Source organism: Mirounga angustirostris, unplaced genomic scaffold, assembly GCF_029215605.1.
Source record: "Mirounga angustirostris isolate CCGP_5_RB_7025 unplaced genomic scaffold, mMirAng1.0.hap1 SCAF_6, whole genome shotgun sequence".
NCBI lineage: Eukaryota > Metazoa > Chordata > Mammalia > Carnivora > Phocidae > Mirounga > Mirounga angustirostris.
Genome location: NW_026991714.1, coordinates 38891954 through 38907175, shown reverse-complemented (window position 1 = coordinate 38907175; position 15222 = coordinate 38891954). Strand labels below are relative to the sequence as shown.

General features: G+C 41.2%; 2 pseudogenes; one reads left to right on the top strand and one right to left on the bottom strand.

Moving 5' to 3' along the window:
- Positions 1-15222, top strand: part of LOC135364818 (tigger transposable element-derived protein 1-like) — an 83914-nt pseudogene that overhangs the window by 46668 nt on the left and 22024 nt on the right.
- Positions 12492-12783, bottom strand: LOC123845687 (cytochrome b-c1 complex subunit 7-like; annotated as a pseudogene).

Below are 15222 nucleotides of genomic sequence, written 5' to 3'. Positions count from 1 at the left end.
AAATTCTAATTATGAATTAGCTGTTTTCATGAAGTATCATTACTCAGTCATTAAAAAGGGGCAGCCGCTATTTAATTTGTATTAACGATTCACAAAGACATTTAAGGTTACAGTCCCTCCAAACAGCTTTATGAATCTTCATTTTCACCGGTCTGGGAATTTGGAAGTATTTGTTTACAAAGGACTCTGGCTGACAGAATGTTAGTAAAATTGGCTTTTAATGTAGAAAGGAATAGTAAAGAAAAGCAGAAAAGCTTTCATTTATTTCTGGCTTACTTCTTGGTTTCCCCTGGCTCCATGCCTATTTTTCCTTATGTCCTGAGGAATTGGCCATTTTTAGCCTTTTCCACAACTTCAGAAAGCCCACCATAATTGTCCTACCACGTGCTTTAGACTCCACAGGATGTGATGCTTGCATATTACAAAGCATTTCTCTAAGTGTCTTCTGAAGACCTGCATGCTCACTTCAGATGCTTCTGTGGGCTGGTTTTCCAAGCGATCACCGCACCTTACTTTCTACCTTGTTTATGCTTCTTGGAGAATGTCCAGTATCTAAGGGGACAGGTAGGTGTCTGAAGGCACCTGGGTGAGCCTAAGCAGCCCAGCAAATAAGTTCCCCGATCCTGCTGCTGATTTGTCAAGACCATGGTCCTGAAGACCAGGAGCCTGAGAAGCTGAGGAATCAGAAAAGCAACTTGGCCTTTTCTTCAAAGAACTGAATGCACTAATTGGAGTGAATGCAAAAGTGGCAGCCAGAGAGAAAAAAGAATTCTTTCCCTCTTGGATCAAAATAGGGAAACTGAGGGAAAAAGAACAACTCTCCTGACTTAGGAGGGGAGATAGTGTGAGCTGCTGGATCTCAGTAAGGTCAAATAAAGGCAGAGGTTGGCAGTTTTGACAGGACATTTCAGTGTCCATCTCTGGGCAACAGGAGGCATCAGCCCGGTGCATTCATCAGGGGTGCAGTCATTAGGCAGGGGTCTGTATGAAATGCTGGGCAGGGGTGTGAGACCCTGGGCCATGCAGGGGAACAGAAAGGGTCCTACCGAGGTCGTGTTGGTGCATTCCAATATGAGTTCTGGTAAAACTAGCTTTGGTGACCTTGGAAAAATAAATCTTGATTTATTAATCAGAATTTGATTTTCCTCATCTAGAATGTGAAAATAATGCCTGATTTACTTGTACTTTGAGGAATACATAAGATAGTATATGTAAAGTCTCTGACAACATGTAGCAAATAATGTCTTTCCCAGGAATGTTTTTTAAAGATTTATTTATTTATTTGAGAGATAAAGAAGGAGAGAGAGCAGGGGGAGGGATGGGGGCGGGGAGAAGCAGATTCCCCGCTGAGTGGGGAGCCTGAAGCAGGGCTCGAGCTCATGACCCGGAGATCATGACCTGAGCCAAAACCAAGAGTCCGATGCCTAACCGGCTAAGCCGCCCATATGCCCCTTTCCCAGAAATTTCTGATGTGTTGTTTTTCTAAATGACAAATATAGATTCATAGCACAACTACATGTATGACTTTGTGTTTTTTATCGCAGGTATATCTAGGAGATACTGAGGGCTCCGTTCTAGACCACTGCAATAAAGCAAATATTGCCATAAAGTGAGTCAAATAAATTTTTTGGTTTCCCAGTACCTATAAAAGTTATATTTATGCTATACTATAGTCTATTAAGTGTGTAATAGCATTATATTTAAAAAACCAATATAAATACCTTGATTTAAAATTACTTTATTGCCAGGGCGCCTGGGTGGCTCAGTCGGTTAAGCAGCTGCCTTTGGCTTGGGTCATGGTCCCAGGGTCCTCAGCAGGGAGAGCCTGCTTCTCCCTCTCTCTCTGCTGTTCCCCCTGCTTGTGCTCTCTCTCTCTGTCAAATAAATAAATAAAATCTTAAAAATAAAATTACTTTATTGCCTAAAAAACACAGACCATCATCTGAGCTTTCAGTGCCTCATAATAACTGCTGGAGAGGGTCTTGCCTCGATGTTGATGGCTGCTGACTGATCAGGGTGATGGTTGCTGAAGGCTGGAGTGGCTGTGGCCATTTTGTAAAATAAGACAGCAATGAAGTTTGCCACACAGATGGACTCTTCTTCTCATGAATGATTTCTCTGTAGCATGCGATGCTGTTTGATATCATTTTGCCCACAGGAGAACGTTTCTCAAATTTGGAATCAGTCTTCTCCAACCCTGCCACTGCTTTATCAACTAAGTTTATTGTAATATTCTAAACCCTTATTTGTCATTTCAATAGTCCTCACAGCATCTTTACCAGGAGTAGATTCCGTCTCAAGAAACCACTCTCATTGTTCACCCTTAAGAAGCAGGCTTCATCCCTTAAAGTTTTATCATGAGATAGTAGCAATTCAGTCACATCTTCAGGCTCTACTTCTGATTCTAGTTCTCTTGCTATTTCCACCACATCTGCAGTTACTTCTTCCACTGAGGTCTTGAACTCCTCAGAGTCATCCATGATGGTTGGAATCAACTTCTTCCCAACTCCCGTTCATGTTGATATTTAGGTCTCTTCGCATGAATCATGAATGTTCTTAATGGCATACAGAATGGTGAATTTTTTCCAGAAGGTTTTCAATTTACTTTGCCCACATCCATCAGAGGAGTCATGATCTATGGCAGCTACAGCCTTATGAAATGTATTTCTTAAATGATAAGACTTAAAAGTCGAAATTACTCCTTGATTAGTGGCCATCTTGTTCCAAATCCAGATCCTTGCATGTCCTCTGACCTCTGCAGAATGGATGTTGTGTTAGCAGGCATGACAATAACATTAATCTCATTGTACCTCTCCAGCAGAGCTCTTGGGTGAGCAGGTGCATGGCCAATAAGCAGTAATCTTTTGAAAGGAATCTGTTTTCTGGGCAGTAGGTCTCAACAGTGGGCTTAAAATATTCAGTAAATGATTTGTAAACAGATGTGCTGTCATCCAGGCTTTGTTGTTCCATTTCTAGAGCACAGGCAGAGTAGATTTAGCATCATTCTTAAGGGTCCTAGAATTTTCAGAATAGTACATAAGCACCGGCTTTAAGAGAAAGTCACCAGCTGCATTAGCTTCTAACAAGGGTCAGCCTATGCTTTGAAGCTTTGAAGACAGGCATTGATTTTCTCTCTAGCTATGAAAGTTCTAGGAGGCATCTTCTTCCAAGAGAAGGCTGTTCTGCCTACCTTGAGAATCTGTTGTTAACGTAGCCCCCTTCAGGAATTCTCTTAGCTAGATCTTCTGGATAACTTGCTGCAGCTTCTCCATCAGCACTTGCCGCTTCACCTTGCACTGTTATGTATGGAGACGGCTTCTTTCCTTAAACCTCATGAACCAACCTCTGCTAGCTTCAGACTTTTCTTCTGCAGCTTCCTCACCTCTCTCGGCCTGCATAGAATTAAAGAGAGTAGGAGCATTGCTTTGGATTAGGCTTTGACTTCAGGGAAGGTTGTGGCTGGTTTGATCTCCTATCCAGACCACTAACACTTTCTCCATATCAGCAGTAAGGCTGTTTTGCTTTCTTACCATTTGTGTGTTCACTGGAGTAGCACTTTCAATTTCCTCCAAGAACTTGTCCTTGGCATTCACGACCTGGCTAACCGTTCAGTGCAAGAGGCCTCGCGTTCAGCCCATCCCAGCTTTCAACATGCCTTCCTCACTAAGCTTCATCATTTCTACCTTTTGATTTAAAGTGAGAGACCTGCGAATCTGCCTTGCAATTGAACACTTAGAGGCCATTGCAGGGTTACTAACTGGCCTAATTTCAAAACTGTTGTGGCTCTGAGAATAAGGAGGACTGAGGAGAAGGAGAGAGCTGCGGAATGGCTGGTTGGTGGAGCAGCCAGAACACACGTAAGATTTGTCTCTTAGATTTACTGTCTTATATGGGAGTGGATCATGGCACCCCAAAACAATTACAATAGTAATGTCAAAGATCCCTGATCACAGATCACCATAACGAAGATAATAATGATGAAAAAGTTTGAAATATTGTGAGGATAACCAAAACGTGACACAGAGACACGAAGTGAGCAAATGCTGTTGGAAAAATGGCACCGATGGACTTGCTCTATATAGAATTGCCACAAACTCTCAATCTGTAAAGGATGAAATATTTGCAAAAAAAAAGTGCAATAAAATAAGGAATGCCTCTGTTCTCTCCATCTATGGTAAAGAAATAAATTTTTAGGTGGAAATGTAGTGACTGAATTTTTTTCCCTCCAAGTGGACTTATGATATAACCCCCCCAAATTTTATAATTTAATAATAGATGAAAAGCCTTATAAAACTATATAATTTAGATGACATTACATGTATTTCTATTCACCTGCATTATATCACTTAAAGCATGGGCAGGGCTTCTGGGCATTTTGACCAGCAACTTTGCATCATTAATAGAGTCCGGGTTAAAAATCACATGCACTACACTCAGCTGAGTTAAAAGCATAGAGCATGTTACTTTTTGATGTAATTTTTCATTTTGCTCTGATCCCTTGTCCCTTTCTTATGGGAAAGTGGAGGTGCACAAGATGCGACTTAAAATTGACAACTAAAGGCAACCCTTTCTCACATTAACAATAGCCTCTTTGGGGTCAATGTCAGTCTTTTAGGGCTTTTCTTCTCCCCTCCCACCTGCCAGCTATGGACAGCATTTGGGCTTGGGAGGAGGCTGTCCTGTGGGTGGGGAGGGAAGCTTGGGTTGGCTTGTTCCCTCTAAGTCCTTGCTAGTCTTTGCTGCAAGATAGGTTTGGTCTGTTCCCTGAGTACACTGGGCTGGTGGCCACAAAGGAATAGCTCTTTCATCTGGTCTTTTGGGATTTGCATTTAATCCTGCCCATGGTCCTGGTCATTTGCCTCTAGTGGTGGAGTCCTTGCACTCTGTGGCCGTCTTGTTCCTACTCCAGATCCTTGCATGTCCTCTGGCCTCTCAGTACCACTGTATTGTTTCACAGGACCTTATGGGAACTTCTGGATTCCATGTATACCGAGTACAAACCTTGGGAAGCCAGGGCACCTCAACAACTCCCTCAACCAGGTTAACCTACCATATTGTTGAGGTTTCAATACACATGCAGGCATTGGGGGGAGGGGCGAGCAGGACTGAAATTCTCCTGCTATGTTCACATTGCTCTGGGGAGTTCCTAGTGCGGGTCATGAAAAATCAGGGATATATGTACCTGCTTGTTTCCTTTTTTTTTTTTCGCATTTTCCACTTCTTCTTCCTCCCTGGTACAGAACAACTTCAAATTTTCTCCCCAAGCAGGTAAGAATGCCCCTTGTGTCATATTCTAAAATCTTTACTCCCGTAAAATTCCATATTGTTACATCAAGTACAGCTTTGCTTACATACATAAAGGGAACTTTTGAAATTTAGAAGTCCCTTTTTCTCAAAGCTTAGCTTTCAAAATGATCATTTTATTAAGCACTCACACACACAAAAGGAAATACTAATTTGATAAATTTTGGGCAATGACTTTCTTTTTCTTACTGGTATTTTGTCTATCACTTAAAAACTGGGAACCATAGATTTGATGGATGGAAATCATAAGGAATCATGATTTAAAGGAAGAGGGAAATTATATCACTTTAACTTAAAAAATGATACCTGTTAGGTATTGGAGATTACCCACCCTGGTTGTTTTAAGCCATCCAGCTACTTAAGGGGACCTTAAGGGAAGCTTTAGGGAAGGAAGGTGCTTTGCTGAATGACCCATCAAAGCTGTAAGCGTATCACCAGTGTGTGCTGAGCCTGGAAAAGTGGGCATTTAGACAATGACTATGTTAAAACTTCCAAAGAGGGCTTTTCCTAGGCTGTCTGCCTTTCTGATCACTAGATTTCATCGAAACATCTACTAATTTCCTTCCTTATGGATTCATATCAATTATTGTAAGAATTGATCAGCAGTCTTCTTTATCTCTTTTTTAAGGAGGTGAACTTCTACTCACTTGGCCTGATTTGAAGACTACAAAAAGCTGCAATTCTGCTGAGCAAAACTTTTTCAGAACTTTATCAAACAAATTAACGTTTAACCAATATTCACTGGGCGCCTGCTATGTGCCAACCCACTGTCCTAGGTACTTGCCATGTCTCTGTTGTAGTATCACGTATGGAGTAGAAAAAGAGAACATTTGAGAAGGGAAATAGAAAGATAAGGATTATTGCATTGGAAAAACACCAAATACATCATACCTTATCAAAATCTCACAAAAGATATACATTTTTAAGTTTTCCTCTGTGTACAAATTTAGCAGTTAATAGAATCTGTTATAACTGTGTCCACATCACTGCCTTCTGGAAACAATGATCCTTTTGGGACTGGGATTTTGCCCTTTTTCGTTTAAAAATTAAGCATCATTTTACTCAGAATGAATGTACATCTCTGGTGATAAAGTTCATTTCTCTTTAGTTGTTCTCCTCTCCTGTCTGACTGGTCTCCTCAGTGTTCTCCACCAAGCTTTTTGCAGAAACACTTCCTTTCCTCTGGCACCCTCCAAACTCATGGGATCACCTTCTTCATGGAACCTTGTTTGACTCATCCAGCCAATTCTCACATGAATTCCTTCTCTGAGTTCCTACGACACTTCTAGTTACCCTTACATAGTTGCCTCAAAACTAAATTGAGGTTGGGGCCTGTCTTAAATTAAATTTCTTTGTATCTTCCATAATGCCTAGAAAAATTATAGGCCTATTGTAGGCATAAATAAATAAAGAGGTAGGTGTAGACTTATTTAGTACACTCAGGGATAATATTAAAATTGTCAGTATCTAATATAGTATAAACACTGACCATTGAGGATACTGCTACCAATTCATATGGTCTGAGTATCAGCCATGCTGTGTGTGTGTGTGTGTGTTTGTGTGAGATGTTCACACTATTATACAGGTTAGATATATTATCCTCCATTTCACAGATGAGAAATGAGGGAACTGAGTTTCAGAGATGTTCAAATTACTTGCTCAGGACATACAACCAATGGAAGACCCTAGATCTCTTTCACTCAAACCCTTGCTCTTTCCACTCTACTACTGCACTGATTACTACTTGCTGGCAGGTCAGGTCCTCTGCCCCCTTGGACTGAGGTGTGCCTTTCAAAGAAGAGGGAGTTGGGTGACTGGTGAGTCTGACTAGAGTGTGTGGATAACCAGCTCACTTACACTAAGCCATCTCCATCGTGGGGACCTGCATGGTCATGACTAATTGTCATTTATGGCCAGTTTACACAGTAATTGCTTGTGTTATACAGATTTGGTTGGAGAAGGTCATCTTTCTTTTTTTTTTTTTAAGATTTTATTTATTTATTTGACAGAGAGAGACACAGCAAGAGAGGGAACACAAGCAGGGGGAGTGGGAGAGGGAGAAGCAGGCTTCCCGTGGAGCAGGGAGCCCGATGCGGGGCTCGATCCCAGGACCCTGGGATCATGACCCGAGCCAAAGGCAGACGCTTAACGACTGAGCCACCCAGGTGCCCCAGAAGGTCATCTTTCAAAGCCAAAGTTCTGGTAGCTTGTTGGATGATTCACAGTGGGTCTCGTGACACCTCTTACTGTTTTAATTTTATATTGTTTGTTAAGTGGGAAGAAAATTATACTTGTCTTAAATTCTTCATAAGTAATTTTAAAGTGTTTTGAACCTGCATTTTTAATATAAAAACAAGATGTCTTTATTGTCCAATAATGGCCGTCTTGTTGGTGACTGAGAAAAGAAAGGTAATCTCTTCTCAGTTTGGTCAGTCATCAGTAAGGAGTCAATGAAACATTACAAATAATGACACATTATCACACAGGAAGGAGAGCTCAAAGCTCATCAATCCCATTTTCTGTTCCTGAGCACATGGGAACATTTTATTTCCTCCTTGCTAGGTTGGGGTCATGTGACCGGTTCTGGCCAAAAAAAATAGGACAGAAGAATATATGCCACTTGTAGCCCTGCCCCTTAAAAACATCTTAAACAGTATTCGGGCTTCCCTTCCCCTCCCACAGTGTTCAGTTGCCACTGGTTTAAGATTCTGGCATCACAGAATGGAAGGAGTGTGGGTTCCTGAGTCACCACTTGGAAGAGAGCCTCCAAGGAGAGCTACCAAAGTTGCATTGACAGTGGCATGAGGGAGGGTATTCACCATCAGTCTTCACCATCAGTCTGATACAGTACCTCTAGGTATGGTAGCCCACATATTAAAAAAGACAAGTTATCTACTTCTCAACTTCCCCACAATCACAACCCATTTATAATGGAAAAGAACAACAAATAATCCGTTCGAAAAGGGAAAGAATGGACAACATGCAGCATTATGGTCCACAGTCATACTAAAACCCTTCTGGGTCAGCACTGTGATGTCCATACCCTCCGTACATGGTGGATGTGAGGGAGAAATGAACTTACGTGTGAGACCACTGAGAGAGTTATAGTAACAGGTATTTATGGCTCTGATATAGAAACTGGTACCGGAAGTGGGGTGTTCGCATAACCAAATCATATTCCTTGACTGTTATGCTCTTTTAAATATGTATCATTTGTTTAGTAGTTCAGCATCAGGCAGAAAGGCAGCTAATATCAGAAAACGGAAGACAGAAATTCAGGTTATGCAGTGACAAATCATTTAGTATAACTATTGCCTGCTATTAGTTAGAAGATAGCCAACATGCACAGTTTATACATTTAGGGGAAACGGTTAAAAACAGAATTTCAGCAGTGTTTTTGGTATCACAAGAAAGATGTGTATTACAAGAAGGAGATGACTCAGGAAAGCACCATGAGTTTGCAAGCAGAAATAGAATACAGAATCCAGAAATTTGGGCTGTACGATTGGAAGAAATAAATTTATTTTAGATTCACACAGTAAGCCATGGTACCAAGAAGGGCTTTAAGTGATAAGTATCTAGTAAAAGTTCTCAATTGAATGGAATTATTTGAGACAAAAATCAAATCAACGGTATGGCCTTCCCATCTATTATTTCTGAGAGCCTTAATGCCTTTAGATAATTATATTAAGAGAAAGAAAGGCATGGAGGAGAAGATGCAAAGAAAAAATCTAGATTTGATAACAATGTCTAGAAAATAACTGGGTATGGTTGCTGGCACATGGACCTGAATGGAAGCAGATATATCCTATGCCTTCTAAGTTTTTGAGGATTGCATTACCAAAGAATCCAGGGGCCTACACCTAAAAAATCCTTCCTTGTTCAAGGCTTAAAATAATTCCTAAGTTGGGGCGCCTGGGTGGCTCAGTCGTTAAGCGTCTGCCTTTGGCTCGGGTCATGATCCCAGGATCCTGGGATCGAGCCCCGCATTGGGCTCCCTGCTCCGCGGGAAGCCTGCTTCTCCCTCTCCCACTCCCTCTGCTTGTGTTCCCTCTCTCGCTGTGTCTCTCTGTCAAATAAATAAAAAAAAAAAATCTTAAAAAAAAAATAATAATTCCTAAGTTCCCAACCCATTCCAGACTGAGCAGAAGTCAAGCTTTTAAAGTGTCACTGTTTTGAATGAAGGGTGTTCCCCCAAACTCACTTCACATGTGGCCAAGGAGAAGAACAAAGAAGGGAATCCTTTCTAGAGCAAACTCCACACACATCCACCATGTACGGAGGGTATGGACATCACAGTGCTGACCCAGAAGGGTTTTAGTATGACTGTGGACCATAATGCTGCATGTTGTCCATTCTTTCCCTTTTCGAACAGATTATTTGTTGTTCTTTTCCATTATAAATGGGTTGTGATTGTGGGGAAGTTGAGAAGTAGATAACTTGTCTTTTTTAATATGTGGGCTACCATACCTAGAGGTACTGTATCAGACTGATGGTGAAGACTGATGGTGAATACCCAAGTATTCTGGACATTGATTTGAAGGCGGTGACTGGATGGGATCTTGACTGGTGAGGTGAGTGTGCTCTGTGAGTGAAAGGAAGAGTATAATGGATATTGCATGTACAGAAGGGCAGACTATGGCAAAAATCTTTCAGTGTTCACCATTTGGGGTTTTTCTTGGACACAAGGAAGGCTACATCTCCCAGGCTGCCTTGAAGTTAGATGGGCCATGTGATCCTGAGCTTTGCTCAGTGGAATATGGGCAGATGATTGTTACTTCAAGGCCACCTGTATTAAAATCTTGTACGTCTTGTTTTTCTTTCATCTGAATAGCTGGAAGCAAAGGACTGAAAGATGGACAACCACACAATGGAAGGAGCCCAACCTACACCAGATGTTCATGAGTAAGTAATAGCCTTGTACCAGGTTCTAGTACTCATATTTGGAAATTGTCTTTTATAGCAGCCTGGATTGATTACCTTAACTAATACACTAGAGCTGGAAGAGCTCTTCATTTCTCTTGAAAGGAGTGAAATCATCCTCCTACCCCATCATCATCATCATCACCATCATCATCATTGTTCAAAAAATACATTTTGAGTATCTATAACTTGTCAGGCACCGTGACAGAGACTGGAAGGCAAAAAGGAATGAAACGTTGTTCCAGGTCTTGTCCATAATCTGGTGGAGAAACATATAGATAAACAGATAATGACATCAAGAATTATACTGTAAGTGTCACACCATTAACATATGACATAGTTCATTCTGTATGGAGGTTGGGTGGGGCAGTGAGAGGTACAGACCTCACAGAGGAGGTTACATGTGTATCAGGTTCTAAGGGATGAAGAGGGATTTTCTAGGCAAATAGGGCAGGTGGAAGGCATTCTAAGTAGAAGTAACAATTAGTCTGAAGGCATGCAGATATGCAAGTCAGGAAAATGAAATTGATTTCTACACTTGGAGATGGAAAACATATTTATCATTCTCATCATCATCCTCAAATGTATCATCCTACCATCAAAATTATTTATTAGTTTCCATACAGAGTGACCACGTGGATTTGATCCTGTTCTCCAGAGGATCTCAGCCCAAGGGAGTGTAGGTAGCAGATCACACACTGACCAGGAGGGTTGCCCTATAGAATGCTCTATTATTTCCTTGCTATGTAATATGGGCCAAGTCACTTGACTTGTCTTTATCTTACTCATACTGTTGTACCCAAGAGAGAACTCATATTTATCCTTTCTGTCTTGAGGAATTGTTATGCACATATGGTAAATAAAATATATGAAACCTGATTTGAAAAAAATATACAAAGACCATACTATATATGTTTATATTTTACAAAGACAGTTAATGAAGGATGGGTGGGGTGGTATGGGCCATGGTCCACAGCTGTTTATATTGTCATCCCATTAAAGGACCCATTTTACTTCTTTCTGTGGCAGTTGACTGGTATCCTCAGACAGATCCTACCTGTTGGTGGTACACCGGGAGGGAGAGCCACTCTCAGGGCATGGGGACACATTGACAGGGAGAGGGGCCATGTGGCCATCCAGACCAGGTGGACGTGTTTACTCAGCGTGCATGAAGGCAGCCCAGCCTGAGCAGGAATAGGGATCAAAGCTTAAGAAGGAAATAAACATTTTAGTCAGAGGGTGGCTGGTTTGGGGGGTGAGTGGGTAAGGCTCTCAAAAGGAAAACCAATCACCAGACCTGAGGCCCAGTCAGGATGTAGAATGTAAGTGAGTAAGGACCAGTGGTTCAGAACTAAGGGTTCAAACAGTGAAGACATTGGAGGACCACCTATCACAGTAGTCCCTTCTCAATGGCCTGGATATTTTTTGGATCGTACCTTTTTCTATGGCAGGATAGCACACTTTCATTTGTACATAGGCATCTAGGACATGGCAAAGAGTTTTGAACCTCAGTCCTTACCCTGAGAGCTCCAAGTGAAATAAACGCTTGATCAGTTGCTTCCTGCCATCTGCCTTCCTCCCCATTTCTACTTGTGGAACACACTTTACAGCTTCAGCATGGTAGTGACTCTCCATCTATCAGTGCCACCCAAGGAGGCCATGCAGTAGGCTTGGGAATGCCATCGGCCCCCTTGATTGGCAGTAAGTGCCTCAGATACCCCATTTTCTCCTGGTGGTCCATCACCAAGCTGTGAGGCATCCAGTTCTCTAAAAACCCTCTTAAGCCTATAGAGATCATTATAATCTATAACCTTGCAAGGACATGAGTCCCACATAGACAGCTACTTTGTCAAGTAGTACTTCTATGTCTTTGAGATCCTAAACCTGCCTCATTGAAGCATGAATGCTTCTAGTGTTTTGTTTTGTTTTGTTTATCATTACAATAAACATTTATTTAAAGTAATACAGGGACACCTGGGTAGCTCAGTTGGCTGAGTGTCTGCCTTCTGCTCAGGTCATGGTCCCGGGGTCCTGGGGTCAAGTCCCGAGTCGGGCTCCCTGCTCAGCGGGGAGTCTGCTTCTCCCTCTGCCTGCCCCTCCCCCTGCTTGTGCTCTCTCTCTCTCTCTCAAATAAATAAATGAAATTTAAAAAATCTTTTAAAGTAATACATTTGCAGCTCAAACCATTCTAAATTGTACATTTCAGGTTTACCCAACTTAAAAATATTTGAAGGCAGAGGCAACCGCAGATTTCCATTCCATGATTATTTCTTTGCCCATTCTTCTCTCCTTTTTCTTTCCTGAATAACTTCTTTCAGATATGGTTCAAGGTAGAATTTAGCCGCCTCATATTTTGTCCACTGCTCTTGAAGATCAGACCTGCTGCCGCATGGTCAGGTCCAGGGCTCTCTCAATGTGAAACATCCTGTCGTTATAAAGGTTCTCAGGAAGCCTTCGTGTGGCCTCTTTCACATCATCATTCTCGTATGCTGTATCATCTCACATTAACCCCGGTTTATGGAACCCTACAGCATTGTAATAACATTTTCAAATACCCTCCAGCAAACCCGAGACCACGGCATTGAATGCTTCTAGTATTTTGTGATTGGGTAAGCCATTTCATTTTTATCTGCTGAGATCTTAAAGACTGTGGCTGAGGTCTAGGGCTTTATCTTCGTAACCTAGGCCTACATGACATTACCTAACTCAAAGTCACTAGCGATGCATCTGAGAAGTTCATGCCAACGAAAACCCAGCCTAGGGACTTGGGTGACATTGCGGCCCGTCCAACCCATCGATAAATCCTTGAAGCTTTAACCCTGCCCTCCTTCTCCCCCTATTTTGCAATGCCCTCTCTTTTACTTTGCATTGGCATTAATGGTATAAAGAGCTACCTTCTCATCTGAGTAATGCTAATTCACCTCCATCCCTGGTCATTTGCTACCTATTAGAAATATCCTGACAGCCTGCATCTCATTACCATCGCACCAGGTCCAGCTCCCAAGAATAACCTTCTAAGGAGGATGAAATGTACGCCAGTGGCATCTAATACCAGGGCATTCACATTCATATTTTTAGCAGCATATATCAGTGAGCCCAACCTTTAGTGTACTCTATGTACTTTTAATAATCTCCATAAAAGCCTGATTTCCAATCCCTAGGCTCAAGCTGACAGTGTAAATAAAATCACCCAAATCCACAGGGTAAGAGAAATGAAAATGACAAGGATTAAAATTTGGTCAAACCTCTTTCTTTTTAAAAATTCTGCTTCCCTTCCAATTGGATCACGACCCTCTGTGTGCTCAGCTTAAGACCAGACGGTATGCTTTCACTTTTATTCCTCTCTGCCACAGGCTTACAGTATTTAGTGAGAGTCGGTAAAGAATGTGTGCTGGGTAGAGAGTTAATACCATAATCCCCTATCGTTGGGGTCAAATGCTGAATAGAGCAAAAGAATTAGAAAACATGTTACATACAATGGCAGGAAAAAATGCATCAGCACGCTGTTCTGTGAACGCTAGCATCCATCACCCACAAGGGACGGCCATGAGGTAACAGAGTGTGTGAGAGATGCGGAGTTGGAATCTACTTGTGCTCAGAAGCCGCATGGAGACCTGAGCACAAGTCTTAATATGCATATACCGTGGGAGGTGTTTGTCACCATTTCGAATTGCTTCTTTCCAAGTACCTGCTTGGATTTAGTTCCTAAGTAACACATTTAGCCGCTAAATTGTTTCACAGAGCTGAACCTTCAGCTATCGTTTTTCACTCTCCAGCAATGGGTGTGAATATTGTTCTCAAAATGCTGTAATACATCTGTCTCTGGAGGGTTCTCTTAACGAACGAGTAGAAATTTGAGGCACCACGGGCAAAAAGGGTTGAACAGCCACCTTCCATTGTATCTTGGGAAAGTCAACCGAATTCCCCTGGAGTAAGATTACAAGCAAATAAATAACTTTGTCTGGAAGTTCTACACAGAGAAGTGTGTGTGTGTAAATGGTTTAACCAAAAAGTGACAAGTCGAATTTATTTTAAATAACACCCTTTGAAGTAGTAATTATTATGGATCAACATTTTAAAAATTTTGTTTTATTCTTACATTTACATATAGTAAAATTCTTTGGAGTTTCGAGTTCTATAGTTTTGACAAATGCGGAGTTGTGGAAGCATCACCACAATCAAGATACCGCATGGTTCCATCACCCTCAACAATCCCTTGTGCTGTTTCTTTGTAGTCAAACCTTTCACCCCCAAACCTACAAATCTTACATTCTTATCTATGATTTTACATATATATAGCTTGTACAATGATCAAAATGATAACCTGAAATTGTATTTTTATATAATTTATATGTAATAAAAAAGCCCCAAACAACATCATCTGCACATTTTAAATAAGGTCATATATATATACACACACACACACATAAATAACTAGAGAGCCGATGTTCTCTGATCATAAAAAGACTTACTTATTGCTCAATAAGTTCAGTTGGTGCAGGGAGAGTCACCTAACCCACAATTGTGTCAGCGTGAACAAAAGTGCTTATTAAATGTATATTGAGTTGATTATTAAGCCATGGGTTGAGTAATGATTTTTATTTAAATTTTTAAAAGCTCATGACAACTGTAACTAGAAATGTGACATTCATAGTGTTGTAATTGTACCTTAAAGACAGCCAAGAAGGAGAAGTGAGGTTTAGGGAAGGGGGAGAAAGATAGTGTGTGTGTGTGTGTGTGTGTGTGCGTGCACGTGCGCATGTGTGCACATGTATATGAGATGACATCATACATTTGCTCGCTCACCAATAATAAAAATTGACTTGTTTCTGCACATAACCAATACTGTGTATGTATATGACTCAGCGATTAAAAGCTAATGGCCTTAAGGAGAAACTATTAGAAACATTACTAACTAGGGTTTTGAGCTATATTTGTGAGGATAATCTTTGTTTATTTAAATAAGGCACCATGATTTATATGAAAATACTGAGC